At 39.0% G+C, this 15,581-nt stretch overlaps 1 long non-coding RNA gene across 3 annotated transcripts in view; it reads left to right on the top strand.

The window, feature by feature from the left end:
- Nucleotides 1–15,581, top strand: part of LOC136875831 (uncharacterized) — a 62,839-nt gene that overhangs the window by 26,191 nt on the left and 21,067 nt on the right. The window contains exon 3 of one of the 3 annotated variants that reach the window (XR_010860525.2): nucleotides 10,632–10,688. The exons of the other annotated variants lie outside the window; for them this stretch is intronic. This is a non-coding gene — a long non-coding RNA (uncharacterized lncRNA). The remainder of the gene's footprint in view (nucleotides 1–10,631; nucleotides 10,689–15,581) is intronic. 3 annotated transcript variants of the gene reach the window in all.

Here is a 15,581-nt window from a genome sequence, read left to right as displayed (position 1 = left end):
AATTCATTGACTCGACCGCCTTCACAACCTTCAACATCAGCTGATACTGTAATATCAAATAGAGCTAAATCTCGTCGGCGTAGACTGTCAAGACTCAGAGATTCCTGTGAGAGAAGAATTTCTGTGTTGGATTATCAGTTAGAAGTAATGAGAAAGAAATGGAAATAAAAGAGTTAAAACTAAACATTATCAAAGAAAAACTAAAATACTGGCAAAATATGAACAAAAGCGAAAATAGGCCAAACTAAGTGGGTTTTGTAAAGCAGTGAGTGTTATTATTAGCATAGCCTACATTTATTTTCATTTTCTATAAAAGTCAAGTTCATTTGTGCTAGAAGATTAGGATGATGAGGATTGTGACTGATCGATAGAATACTAATTTGCTAAAGGGTATTGTTTTTCTAAAAGTTAATAAATTTCACTCACCTGAAATGACCATTTATTAAAGCCTGGCGCACTGCTCTACCAGCATTGTCATCATTTCTGTACATTTGGTGTACTGGATATAATTGTTCGCCATCTTCGATATCAGGACCTCGAGCTTGCTGGAGCTCTTCGATAATGTGCTGAACCATTAAATCATCCGGAGAGTTTTCTTCTCTTGTTGAAATTGCAATATTGTTCAATACTGCTGTAGCAACAATTATATTTAGAGCTTTATGGACTTCACACCTCAAAACAACAGAAAGAGCAGGAAACCTCCCCTTCCATACTGTCTTTCTACGGTATTTCTGGTCTTAATATGTGCCCTATTGTACATATGCTCTTCTCTGATTTGCGGGTTCAGTAGAGGTGTTAAGAGAAATGACTTGCACGGATACCCACTATCTCCCAATAAATAACCATCTTGTATTTCACCTCTCTCAAATTGTGCCCTCTTACTGCAGATGATATAGATGTTGATTCCCATAGGGAATGTGAAATATTTGTCCCGAATGAGTAAATTTATAATAGCAATATTAATAATTTCACGTGGCTATTTCTAGCCGAGTGCAGCCCTTGTAAGGCAGACCCTCCGATGAGGGTGGGCGGCATCTGCCATCTGTAGGTAACTGCGTGTTATTGTGGTGGAGGATAGTGTTATGTGTGGTGTGTGAATTGCAGGGATGTTGGGGACAGCACGAACACCCAGTCCCCGGGCCATTGGATTAACCAATTAAGGTTAAAATGCCCGACCCGGCCGGGAATCGGAGTCGGACAGAACCAATATAAATGGTCTGTTATTGGACATTATAAAGTTTCCAGCTAACTCATTCCTGGTTGCCAGCGCTTCGCCCCCGTGTGCTAGGTTGGGCTCATCAGTTGGTACCTAGCACACCTACCAAGACGCTGGCTAGTGCATACCGTGAAGGCCACTGCGCAGGCTACTCGGAGCCACTGGCAGTGCCAGTGCACTTGCGACTTTGTCTCATTACCAAAAATTGATGCCTGCTTGGCCGTCAGATGATATAGTTGTTGATTTCCATAGGGAATCTGGAATATTTGTCCCGAATTAGTAAATTTATAATACCAATATAAATGGTCCGTTATTGGGCATTATAAACTTTCCAGCTAACTCATTCCTGGTTATTAAATGTTAAACATTAATTTATTGTGCCGCCTATTCAATACTGGTTATGTCTTTATGACTATTACAATGTCATTACATTAAGTTTGAGTATGGTACATGTTTTGCTTGGCATTGCAGACATCATCAGCCATTAATTCTATCTCCAAGTCAGAGGTCTGAGTGGATGCTATTTTAGGATTAATCATAGTCAGTATTATTTATATAACAGTGGAATGGAGTGATCAAGCCGTCCATGCTTTTAAGTTCTAATGTGACATTCTACTCTTGTTCACATTTAATGGCAATAATTGACTGTCAACTTTCGTAATGTCGGTAATGAGAACGGCTTGATCCAAGTGGGATTAAAACATCTGTACATTTTTACTACTTATTGGAGATTAACTTGTGCTAGAACTATTCTTAAAACAATTTTTTACACAATTTACATAATATAGACAAACTTTTGGTACATTTTGGAACTGAACTGGTCGAACTTGTCTTGAAGTTTCAATGGGAATGTCTTACTCATATCCTGTCAAATGGAGAAAATCTGATACTGGGATGGCATTGTAGTCTATTGAAGTCATAGCATTTAAATATTCTTTTTTATATTAGCAGAAAATTGGAGCATTTTCAGCTTATATGGTTTTTTGGGGAGGTCTAAATATTCTATAGATCAACATCACTTCTTAGAAGAATGAGCATCAAGATTTAGGTGCCTTATAGTGGAATGGCAAGAATGCTATGATCAAGATTTGTTAGATAACGGATTAATACATGACCGTATAAACTTGCTGTACGTTGTTTTGTTGTGGAGCTTTTTTGAGGTTGAAGAGCAGTTCACTGGATTCTGGATGTAGTGCGTGGCTGGTGGGTGTGTTGAAGTCTGTGGAATAAAATAAAAAAGTGTGCGAGTGCTATATTAACTCATTGCAGACCGTGGACGGCGTAAGACGTTTAATGTTCCGCGTGAAGCAGTGCTGTTTATATTTGTCATCTATGCATTCTTACACCTTAGTCAGCGTTACTGGTTGTAGTAGGAAGTTGGTTGACCTTGTTGAGATAACCCTCGCGTTGAGTGGGCTCATGTTTATCTCAGCAGTTTTAGCTGGAAAATCTCAGAACTTCCTCGCGCGTCAAGTCGGTACTTGAGATTCCAATGCAGTGCGTGTCGTTCTTACCGAGTGTAGTATAATGGCTTACAAACAAAGTTTCTTACGGAGGATTAATTATTAGATATTGTTTACAATGATTATTCTGGTGATGAACTTATTCCTGAAATAGACTCAGATAGTGAAAGTGAGAGTGACGAGGAAATTCTGATTCCCGAATCCGATAGGCCTATAGAGGAAAGTGAATTGCCTGATACATATCATCCTAGATACTGTCCACCTGTTCCACCCTTTACAGAGAATTCAGGTATAAACGTTCAAATAGAAAATAAGCAGGATATTTTGAGTTACGTGAGTATTTTCATGAATGACGAATTTTATCAGTATGTGTGTGAGCAGACCAATCTATACGCGAGTCAAGTGATAAGTGCGGTGCCCCGGCCTTTCACAAAGAATTCAATCATGCAATCGTGGAAACCGATTAGTCCAAAATCCTGATATAAAAAATGTACTGGACCGAAGACCCTGTTTTTCATACTCCAATATTTTCTAAAACAATGTTCCGAATACGCTTCCTTCATATTCTTTCATTTCTTCACTTCGGTGACAGTAATCATTATGCCGAAAATACAGGTAGGCTGTGTAAAATTAGACGTATTTTGAAACCTGTGACACCAGATATCACACCCTAAATATTTACTAGAGGTAAGCACAAAGTATCATTTTTCTAACATTTATAGTTTAGTATTAAGTGATGCACGTCAAGAGAGCCGGGCATTCAAGTATCCCACTCAGAAACTTACCCTTTAAACGTTGTGTTGCTTGTGTGAGCTGGTCTGAACAGTGGTAGGGGTGTGTCATTGTTGGCAGGGAGTGAGTTGGGGATTTATAGTTGTAGCGCTTCGCCACCGTGTGCTAGGTTGGGCTATCAGTTGGTACCTAGCACACCCACCAAGACGCATGGCTAGTGCACACAGCGGAGGCCACCGGCAGTACCAATGCACTTGAGACTTTGTCTCATTACCAAAAATTGATGCCTGCTTGGCCGTCAGATGATATAGTTGTTGATTCCCATAGGGAATTTGGAATATTTGTCCCGAATGAGTAAATTTATAATACCAAATACCCCATCGACCGGCGAGGATAGGAAATGTGCTGGCTGCTGAAGCCTGTCGCACGCACATTCACCCAGTATTGGAAGCAAATAAGTCAATCAGTATTATTATTGAATTCCTAATGTTCCGTAAATATTCTTCCAATAGCAGCGTATAAGAAGCGGTAGGCCTAGGGGCTGGATATTAAGGAGCCATGAATAAAATATGCTCAAAGTTTTATTTTACAAATAAATAAATTGCCTTCCTCCGTTTTCACAGAATTGCATCATACAGATTTTCTACACTGCACTGAATTTCCATTTAGTTCTTTGTTCAACTGTCTAATTTAACATCTTTAAACCACTCACATTTAAGTAATGCTAAAACACGATAATATATAAAAACCACCTTAAAACAACGAGGGAACCAGCCCTCATGAACAGGTACCAATAAACGAGGAAAAGGTTTCTTTCTGCGAACAATTAGGGCATACTCTGGTTATCTGACCACATTACAACAGAACTTACAAGGCGCTCCAAACTAAACGGAGAACACTAAACAAATTGCATACCAAAGTGGAGCCAGGGTTTCCACTGAACTAGTTAATAGCCTCCGTTTTTGAACTTCAGTTATCCAAGGTATAAATTTACAGTAAATAACATTCTACACTAAAAGGAACTTTCAAAGTTACATGACCGAGCAGAGGGTTACTCCTCTACACACGGAGGTTACAGATTGCCCATAGCACAGTCACTTCCCTGAAGGGGAAAACCTTAAAAACACCAGTTGTTTCTAAACACCAATGAGTTTACCCGCTTAGAGCACTGAAAGAGTAGGTAAAACGTCACCAGTTTACAATAGATACATGTTAATAAAGGCGTTTTCTAATACCTCAGGCCTATCCAATACGTAAACATTACAAGGAAGGAAACGAAGTCCCACTCTCTTACCTTCACGCTACGTGACCGGGGACGAAAGGCCAGAGAAAAGAGCCCGTCAAGGGAGCTCACAGCTCAAGTGCCAGCAAGCAATTGCACGAAGCCGAGGCAACACTCCAAGTCGCCGCCAAGGTCAAGTCTGACCCAACTCCTCAAGGGGCGAGGAGAGAGGGGAAGAGCCGTAAGGCACAGAGAGGGGGACCTCGATCCAAGGGCGGCGCTTCCGAGCGAGAACTTTCTCGATTACTCTGAAGCCATGCGGGGGGGGGGAACATGGGCTAAATTTATTATTTAAAAGGTAACCGCATAGCTGAATAACAAATACATTTAAAATACATACAACAAGTACACAATACACAAGGCAGCTTGCAAGCATTATAAGGCACATAAGAACAACCAAACGATGGGAGGGGAGAGTAAAAGTTTTTCATGGCACACCTAATATATTTTTGTCCAATAACGTACGAATTTCCATTGCATTGCTATCATTTTTTATTGAAATCATGTGCGTAAATGCAATATAACACCTTTGCAAATTATATTAAGGCAGGAAATACATTACAAAAATTATGTAGAAGAATATCACACTTTTTTTTCCATGTAAATTATGCCTTGCTGCTCGTTTCTCTTCCTTATCGTATTCTTCGTCCAAGAACCACAACAGCTGGTTGTCAAACCTTCAGCAATCTTGAACAGTCTTTGACAAGATTTGATACTTTTCTTGTGAAGTATTGAACTGAAAGAAAAATGTGATGGTGTACAACAGGCATTTTTAGTCGTGTGTTTCTGAAGGCTAGATTTAAATTGGACACGATCTCATCCATATTGATTTCTCACTACGTCCACTACCCGCACTAAGGAGCTATCTCACGCTGCCGATTATTAATCTCTGTTGGCTGGTGAAAAGGAATATTGAAGTTTGAAATGAGAGAGAACATGCCTTCATAATACTTCTTCTTCTTCTTCTTCTTCTTCTTCTTCTTCTTCTTCTTCTTCTTCTTCTTCTTCTTCTTCTTCTTCTTCTTCTTCTTCTTCTTTATGAATGTTAGTGTGTATGAGTGCAAGTGTGATTTAGAACTATTGTTAGGTGATGTAGATAGGCTAGATAATATTAATCATTAAAAATAACAATTATAATCTGTTATAATATTACTCTTATAAATTTAGGTAGTTCCTAGGGACTGTTAATGTTATGTGACTATATACTGTATGTAGTAATTAAGTGTAAGAGAGGGCCGTGAGCCTTAACTTCGCCACATACAAAGGCATAAAATAAATAAATAATGTGACAGCTTTTGTTAGCTCAGTCAAAATAAAGGCTGAAATAAACAAATGATTTCAGTAATAGCTATGTAATTGGCCTTACGTACCCCTAACTACTTTTATAGGTTTTCAGAGACTCTGAGGTGGCAAAATTTATTCCCGCAGGAGTTCTTTTACGTATCATTAAATATATAGACATGAGGCTGAACTTCAAATACCACCGGACTGAGCCATGATCAAACCTACCAGGTTGGGTTCAGAAGACCAGTGGCTCAACCGTCTGAGTCACTCAGCCCGGCAGTACTGGGTTCAGCGAATAAATTAAATTGTGATACATCTCAAGTTTATTACAACATCAGGTTGAATTTCATAAATTTTCAGCAAAATTATTATTATTTTGCCGGTACATACACCATGATACATGCATGGTGAAGGGTTTTTTTTTTTTTTTTTTTGGCGTTTCTTCCGAAATTTAGGGATATGACTTAACACTGGTAGGCACTGCATTGTAGTGTTCATCTGGGTTTGTGTGGGCACTATTCAGCCAAACAGCAGTCGAGTACACCAACCCTAAAGCTGAACATCTCAGAGTTGCAGCTGTAGATCCCCAAGTTGTTCCACACAGCTTACGAATTATATTGTTGCGAGTTCTTACTTTGGCAGAGACGTTCGAGAGATCCAGTGTGACTCCTCAATGTCTGGCTGTCCATGTACTCATTTAACTCCCTGTTTATTGTTTGGTTGGAGTCCCCAGTGTCTTCAGTCAGGATCTCTTCTGTTTTGTCTCTGAAAGCAAGCACCCAGTCATCTGCGTATAAGTGTCTTCAGCATGTCTGTAAGAAGTAAAACTCTTTCAAGAATAAAATTACTGTGTTCAATACAATTATATTTTGTAGTGATTAAATCCTACATGAGTTATAAACAGTAGTTAGGAACATGTTTTGCCCTAAATGGGGCCTAATACTAATCTTAAGGTCAAGTCTTAAATCTATTCAACATTGGAACTAAATACTAAATACAATGGTCTAATGCTAAAAATATTTTTACAAAATTTGACCTTTACATAGTTTACACTATGTACATTAATTAAAAGCCAGAATTTGTGAACAAGAAAGCAACTAAATTATTCTATTTTGCAATGACTAGATAACGTCCAAAATGTAATATGGATTTCTCCTACTGTATGGAAGAAAGTTTATGTAAATGTGTTCATGTTGACTTTCGAGACTGTGTCATAGGCTGCTGTCAATTTTATGAATGCCACTGTAATATATAAACTAAACAGCAAAGGGGTGAGAACTGTCACCTATGGCAGACCGTTGTTCAGCGATCTTTGGCTCCTTACAGCTGTCCAATTATACACACAAAATTTTTTTTGATTCAACATGTTGTTCAGGAGTCGTGCAGTTATCCTACATGGAACCACTTCCAGGAACTGTAGAGTAATCCATCTTTCCAGACTGTGTCATAGGCTGCTGTCAAGTCTATGAATGCCACTGAAGTCTTGAGGTTTCTTTGGAAGCCTGCTTCTATGTAGGTTGTAAGAGACATAACTTGATCTGTCGTACTTCTCTGTGATCCAAAGCCCGCCTGTTCCACTGGAATTTTCTTGAGTGTCTCCGGACCAATTCTGTTGAGCAGAAGTCTTTCTAGTAGTTCATATGCAGCGCTGAGCAGGGCTATAGGGCAATAGCTCTCCGGTTTTTCACTTGGTTTACCTTCCTTAAGCAAGGCAGTAATCTTTGTCTGTCTGAATAGTTTTGGTGTCTTGCCTCTTTGAAGGATATCAGTGTAGAATTTAGCCAGCCAGGCACGAGCCTTTTCTCCACAGCGAGCGAAGAACTCTGGGTGTATACCATCCTCACCAAGGGCTTTACCTGATTTAGTGTCACTGATAGCTGTTTATTTCTTCCACGCTTAATGGTTTGGAGTGTGCCTCTGGGGAACTACTTTTTAGGAGTTTCAGTTCTTTCTTTAAGTTCTTAGTAAGTTTCGTTTTTCTTTTTCTTTTGGAAGTCATGACCAGATGAGAGGCGATCTTGTTTGGATGGATTTCTGACCTCATCCGTCCAGTTGCTTTTCCATCTCCAAGCTTCTTTAGGAGGGGTCATGCTTGTCGACTCGATCTAGTGAAGTCTAGAGAGCTAACTTTATCTTGCCATTTTTGCCTCCTGGCTGCATCTAGGTTGTGTACATTAGAAGCTGGTGTTCAATTTCATGGTCACTGCTCTCAATAAATTGTTGGTAAAGGTTTTCGTTTTCCTCGTTCCATCCAGGGATGTATTACCTGCGAAACCTTCTAGGGATATGTTTCTTTGCTGCTGACACCAGAGCTCCTACGAATCTTTCATAAGCGTCATGTGTAGGTGGTATCCGACCTATGCATTTATCAAGTTCTTCTGCAAAGCCAGGCCAATCAGCCTTATTGAAATTCCAGTGTGGTCGAGGGCTAGATGTGATCAGAGGGATTTGGATGCCAATTTTGTATAATACAGACCTTTGCAGGCTACGAGGGAAGTCGTTAAGTACTTTTCGAGCAGTTGGTAGAGGTTTGTTTCCTTTGTCTCTGGACACAAAGCACAGATCAGGACAATACCCCGTTTCCAGGCTGCTGATTTGAACGTGTCGCGGTCTTTGGCATCAAAGATGTGAAAGAGGTTGTTTCTATCCATCCATTCCAGTACTGCTTCCCCATTATCGTCATTAGTTCTGTATTTCCAGTCCTGGTTGTGACTGTGAAATCACCAATGTAGACTGCTGGATGTGGTCGAATGTGTACAACACGGTTGGGCCACTTAGAATTCGAAGGTTTGTAGATGATTGAGAATTCTATGTCACCTGTTCTGATGACAACAGAGTGGATGTCCTCCTCCTCGGTGGTGGTAGATAGAAGAAAGGCATTATCTACAGTGTTTCGCACGTGTATAGCATTACCGTAGGCATGATGATAGGTTGCTCCCAGAAGATCATAACCTGACTGCCAGGTGTACTTCATGAGAAAGTAGCAGTTTGGACGAGGCTTCACTAATACCTTCAATGTTTAGTTGACATACACAAAGGACAGGTCCCAGGTTCCTAGTGGTTGTTTGGCCGTTTAGAAGGGCCTTTGGAAAATTAATTCGTGTTCACCATGATTCTGTGCTGTATCTAGACCAGCAGGTAAAACTTTACGTCTGATCGCCTGTTGCTCCCTTAGCACACCACCCAGCGGCCAACTGTAGGGTACTTTCAGGTTAGACCTACAGACGTGAGCAACGTTGGACCCCCACCGACACACTAATCATCTTTCTTGTAGTCGGGAGGAAGAATGGAAAGAATAAGCATGTGTAATAACATCTCACTGTCTTGAATTATGGGAGTGACGTTTCATTGGGCAAATCTTCAGCGAATTGCAGAGTCCATTCGTGCCACTGCCGGCCATGATTAATAAGGAGAGAAAATAACATTTTTGAATGTTCCAGAGGTAGCCATACAGTAATTTTAAATAGTATCACTGTAAAGCATAGATTGTGCTGATGTCACTCTTGTAATACATGGAATACAAATTATAGAAATAGAATATTGTACAGGAGAAGTAAATGGTCCAGGGTGAACAATTACGTTTTGTTCAGAGAAAACGAAGCATGTTAATTCTAAAACTGGACACTGTAATGTGTAGATTGCACTGATGTCAAGAGGCTTAAAGCCGCTCTCGTGGGGGCTTACGCTCCCAGACCCCCTTTCCTTGATCACAGTCCAATGGGTTTGCCACTAGCCAGAACTAACCTATCCAGACCCATGGTTTTTTCACTAGCTGGACCTAAGATATCCATAGCAATGGTTTTTTCACAAGCCAGGCCTAAGATATCCATAGCAATGGTTTTGTCACTAGCTGGGCGATAAGTATAACATACGTTACGTAGCAAGAAGGGAGATTTATACCAATATTTGGCATACCTCATTGAAGAGCACCTAAAGAATAATTGCTTTCACTGGTGCTATTTTTTAGTGAAATAAATCGTTCATTCCTTCAATTCTGGGGTATGAAAACACATGATCTCCATCGATAAGCACAAACGCAAACAGTTTGTCTGTGGTCATGGTCGTTAAGGCGTTAAATTTATGGTGTTATGGTGTCTTTTTCGGTTCAAATTCCATTTGTTGAAGAAATGTTTATCATCTGAATGTTAGCCAGAAAGGTAAGGGAGGTGGTGGTATTCAATTTCTAAACAGTGTGCCAAAAGCCTGGATTAAATTCCAAACCTGTCCGCAGTGCTCATATGGAGCGAGGACATCTGCTGCAATAAAATCAATACACCAACAACTAAGTATCATTCATTTGGTGTCCCTTTCAACCACGCGCCAATAACAAAACATCAGCAGACTCAAATCAGACGAGGAATGGTTCCAGCAGACAGTCTTTTAAGAATGTCATGATTTCTCCGAAAATACAACGAAGGAGATAAACATCGCTAATTTCAAATAGGACAGCACTAAGTCCATCACAGATATATTACATGTTATATAGTGGTGACATTTTATTGGTGTAATTTTAATGAACAAATTAATTATAAGAAGGTTCAGTGTAAACACTCAACCTTGAGATGCTGAAAGTAACGAGCAAACACGTTATGTCCTTCTAGAGACAATAAACATTGTTATGTAACTATCTCTCTCACCTTTCTGACATTCACAGCAATATTGAGGAAACAAGTAGGATTCAGCAGCTGGTGATGACTGCCGCCACGATGAGGTTAGTACACAGCTTTCCACATATGTATATTGAGAAAATGATAACGTTTGACTGTAAATGTAACAAAGGTTTTTCAGTCTGTCAAACACACAGCAAATATAATGTAAATTATAACACTACAAACATACCTGTAAAAAACACACTAACATAAGCTACAAAGAATTTGAAAAATCACACTAACATACAAAGAATTGTAAAAAACACATTAACATACAAAGAATTTGAAAAAACACACTAACATACAAAGAATTTGAAAAAAAACACACTAACATACAAAGAATTGTAAAAAACACATTAACATACAAAGAATTTGAAAAAAAACACACTAACATACAAAGAATTTGAAAAAACACTAACATACAAAGAATTGTAAAAAACACATTAACATACAAAGAGTTTGAAAAACACACTAACATACAAAGAATTGTAAAAAAGACATTAACATACAAAGAATTTGAAAAAACACACTAAGATACAAAGAATTTGAAAAAAAACACACTAACATACAAAGAATTTGAAAAAAAACACACTAACATACAATTAATTGTAAAAAACACATTAACATACAAAGAATTGTAAAAAACAACACTAACATACAAAGAATTGTAAAAAACACATTAACATACAAAGAATTGTAAAAAACACATTAACATACAAAGAATTTGAAAAAACATACTAACATACACTAACATACATTACTGGTATGTTTGTAGTGTTATAATTTACATTATATTTGCTGTGTGTTTGACAGACTGAAAAACCTTTGTTACATTCAACTATGTCAACACTGAAAAACATGGCTTCATTCTTAACAAAAAAAAAAAAAAAAAGAAACCTTTGACTGTTACAAGGTATGTATTACGAGAACTGTTTAGTGAATTACATGAATAATTTTCTTCTATTCTGGAGCATGAAAGCAGAGTATCTCTATTTATAAGCAGGCCATGAGCGTAAAAGCATGAAGTTATTGTCTCAGACCGACCTTCGACGGTTCGAGTCCTGTTCATCGAGAACATTTTTACCGTCAGAATATTGGCTGTCAGGGTAGGGGAGGTGGTCGTATACAATTCCCAATCACTAGATTGCGTGCCTAAAGCCTGCATTAAATTCCAAACCTTGTATGTAGTGCTCATACGGAGTGAGAGCATACGACTCTGTCGTTGGTGATTCGTCCATCGGATGGAGACATAACTCTTGGTGCTCTTTGACAAGAGTAGGCTCTGTGCCCGCACCAGGCTTTGCGCTCTCCATTCCTACTATCATAAATCATGTCATTCGTTTCAATTCTTGATCATCAAAAGCTGTGTGAATTTCTTGTGTTAAATCAATTTGTTTTTAAAAGCAGCGCAGTAAAACTTCACAAGGAAGACGAAAGGAATGAACGAAGGCAAAATTGAAAATATGCAGTTACAGATACAAAAAAATTAAGCTAAAACAAGATGAATTGAGCAAAGTTAAGTTACAGGGCTCTACATGTGACACAAGAATATCGGAAGACGTGGAGTAAATGAGGGACGGGGCAGCGCGGCTCCCCTTCGCGCTCTTTCAGCATTACACCAACTACTAGAAATGTGATCTTGCTTGGTGCAGGCTTCAGTATCCAGTCCAGATTTAAATATACCGTATTCTACTTTATTGCCCTAATGAAGAATTAAACTTAGTGAATGGCTGCTAAAACTCGAAAACCAACAACTCTCTCAAATGGCAGTAATGAGATATTGTATGAGAACTGCTTGGTTCTTAAGTCACAGTTCAAGTGAGCAAGCTGCAGTTGCCACCACTTCCTGTGACCCCATTCCTCGCGCTTAAGACTCTTTCCTGCGGATTGCAACTTTCAAACAGACTTCCTCTGTCATCTATCTACTAAACATATAACTTTTCGGAACCAGTGAATTCCCTATGCTTCCTAGATACAACTGGCATGCACGGAATCCTAAAATAAAATGTTAATTTATACGTTTTCTTAGATAGAACACACAGCTGACTGAATGTAAACATATGGCTGCTCATAACCAGTTAAGTGCGGAGGATATTTGTTACAAATTAGATCAATATGTTGATAAATGCAATGGTAGTGAGTTTGAAGCTGTAGGTATGATGATAAAAGTGGTGTGGGAAGCAGTTGGGACAGGATATGAATCTGAGGGAAATCGAAATATGGCACAGGACAGGAAATGTTCATTCAGGTACCATTTCCTTTTAAAATATTAGGCCTACTTGTACAAAACATAATTATCGGTTTTAATCCTCCAGTTAATTCTGTTTCGGACTATGATCCTCTACATAATTACATAATATTCCAACTAATGTCATTTTATCCTCCAATCCCATTCAGTGAAAAATTGTTTATAATTTGTATGAGAGGAAGTACGATTTGCTATCTAAATATCTTTATCTGACTGATCCCGAAAATAATAAATTGGGAGATTCAGGGTGAATTCCTGCATTCTCTGCATTACCAGAAAAATAAGAGCCCCATGAGGTCCAGCAAGTCAGACTGACTTCAAGAACAAGCAATTTAACATTATGCACCATATATAGGATGGTTCTTGATGTGCCATTATGAATGCGGGGGGGGGGGGTCCTGCGTGTAATTAGTTGATCTCATTGTATCATTTTAGAATAACTATTGTGCATTTTCAATTGTTGCAAAATTTGAAAGCGATATCTTAAGTGGTTTTTACAGAATAAGGTATTTACTGAAGGTATTCCACAACTATACCTGACAAGCAAATTATTACTCTAGGTTTTGCCAAACAGTGAGTCAAAGATAGTCCATGGGAAAGGGTTAAGACCAAATCCTGCCATTGCCATAGTAATCCTTTCTTCACCTTTACCTCTCAAAGCATGAACTTCATTAAGTTAACCAGGGTCTCCCAAGAATGCTGGCAACACATCTTCTGGCATGCACGACTCTACATTTGTCTGTTGTCACGCCTAATGTTTCTCAAGTGTGACTCAAGCTGATCATACAAGGACTGCAAAGACTGTTGTGTATTGTGTTTTCGCTACTAGCTTCAGTAGTTCTCGAATACAGACTTCAAGCAGGTCTTCTCTTCCAAAACCTTTCCATAATTATCCCTAGTGGGAGGAAAACTCTCAGCTAGTGCATGAGCACAGTGGCCTGTAGTAAGTACTGAAAGTTATGTCACTGTCCTCGTGAATTTTACTGAACTGGCTCCACATTACGTTACATGTTCTACGTAGACTGCACAGTAACCATGGTGTGTAAGCAGAGTCTCATCATTCTTGTTCCGAGGTATATCTGTGGAACAGCAGATGTGAAAGAAGGTGCGGGTTGGAATGGGTCTAACTACAAGTCCGAAAGATGAATTTAAAATTTAAATAAAGGTTATATTTTCAACAGATAACAAGATTTAACAATTTTTCACTAGGTGAAATAACAATGAATATTCAGGTACAATAATAATTTTACAAGTGAAAACACAAGTTAAGGTGTCTTTAAAAATCCTGGGCTTCGAGTCCCAATTTCATAATCCTTGAGCTCTCAGCTCACAACCACAAATTACCAAAGGGCAGAAAACCCCTAATTACATGGAGCACTTGCTCCCACCTCGTAATGTCAAGCCTCCTAGAGGCACCTTTCAAAATACCAGAAAGAGCTGACCCGCTCTCAAACGTCTAAGCCTATTAATGGCAATACCAGACTATTACACTTAACTGCCTTCAAGGCACAACTTAAACAGGGTATCTCGTACCCAATCTACTGGGCCTTCGCAGGAAGTAAAACAAAAACGGGTTAAGTTAATGGCCCACAATACAAGATGAATGGAGGCGAGTACTTGCACTCCTACATGAAAGCTCGTTAGAACCTAAGTGGCGCTAGGCCGATTCAACAGGGGCTATTCCCACACTAGGGAGGTGACTTGTATAAGAAAATTTTAATACATTAGGAAGAAAATCGCTTATGAAAACGTAGTCACCTCAAATCAAAATGAAGGGGAGCTCGAGAGGGTATCTATCCCCGATTTACACTTAAAGTAACATGAAAATTTTACATTGAAATGGTATAGGTTACAACAAAACGGTTTCGGACTTTCCCCGAGGATTAAACTGCTGAGCTAGCAAGAAAATAAAGATGTTAAACGGCCATTACCTTTTTGAAGGGCTGCTGACTGTGAAAGAGGCGCTTCCCGCCTCCCGCTATTCTTCCATACACTAAGCTAGATGTTGTACGAGTGGCCAAGAGACCAGAAAATCAGCAGCTTTTATACCCTCATGGAAGATTCGAGACCTTTCATGAATAATTAAGACACACCCACATGCGTTTATTGGTCAGCTAAAAATTACAAGTAAAAAATGAAGAAGAAACCTGTGATTGGAGGGAAATTAATTACAGAACTTACTGATTGGGTAAATTCAAAACGGGCGGAAAGAAAGGATTAATATTGCCAACCCACCAGTGAAAGAATGAAATTTAGTAAAGACAACAACTTATGAATACAAAATATCTTAAAGGAAAGTTCCTTCACTTCGCACCAGGGTGCACGATCATAGTTTCCGGTAGAGATATCTGTGAGAGAATGTCACACTTCTTGATAATTAGTAAACAAAAACAATTCGAAATGAACACAGTGACATCTTCAGATAAACGGTTGAATTATTTCAGTTTTAAAGTTCAGAGTTTCAGCTGTAGAGGAGTACTTTAAGGCGGAAAATTCAAATGTGCGGCGTATAGGTGTACCAACCGGTACAATTCTCATTAGAACCGTGAATACCTGCAGTAGGCACAAGCAGGTCACACTTCCTGTGTTCTGCATGTGGATTTGCTCTGGAATGAATAGAATGCCTTCAGTTCTCTGTTAAAGTTTACTTGGCAAATGTTAACTAACAATTGCAGGCCTAAGAGTTGGTCCCTTACCTAACTCTCAG

This window comes from Anabrus simplex, chromosome 6 (genome assembly GCF_040414725.1).
Source record: "Anabrus simplex isolate iqAnaSimp1 chromosome 6, ASM4041472v1, whole genome shotgun sequence".
Lineage (NCBI taxonomy): Eukaryota > Metazoa > Arthropoda > Insecta > Orthoptera > Tettigoniidae > Anabrus > Anabrus simplex.
Note: the sequence above shows the minus strand (reverse complement) of the source record. Positions and strands in the feature narration are given on the sequence as shown.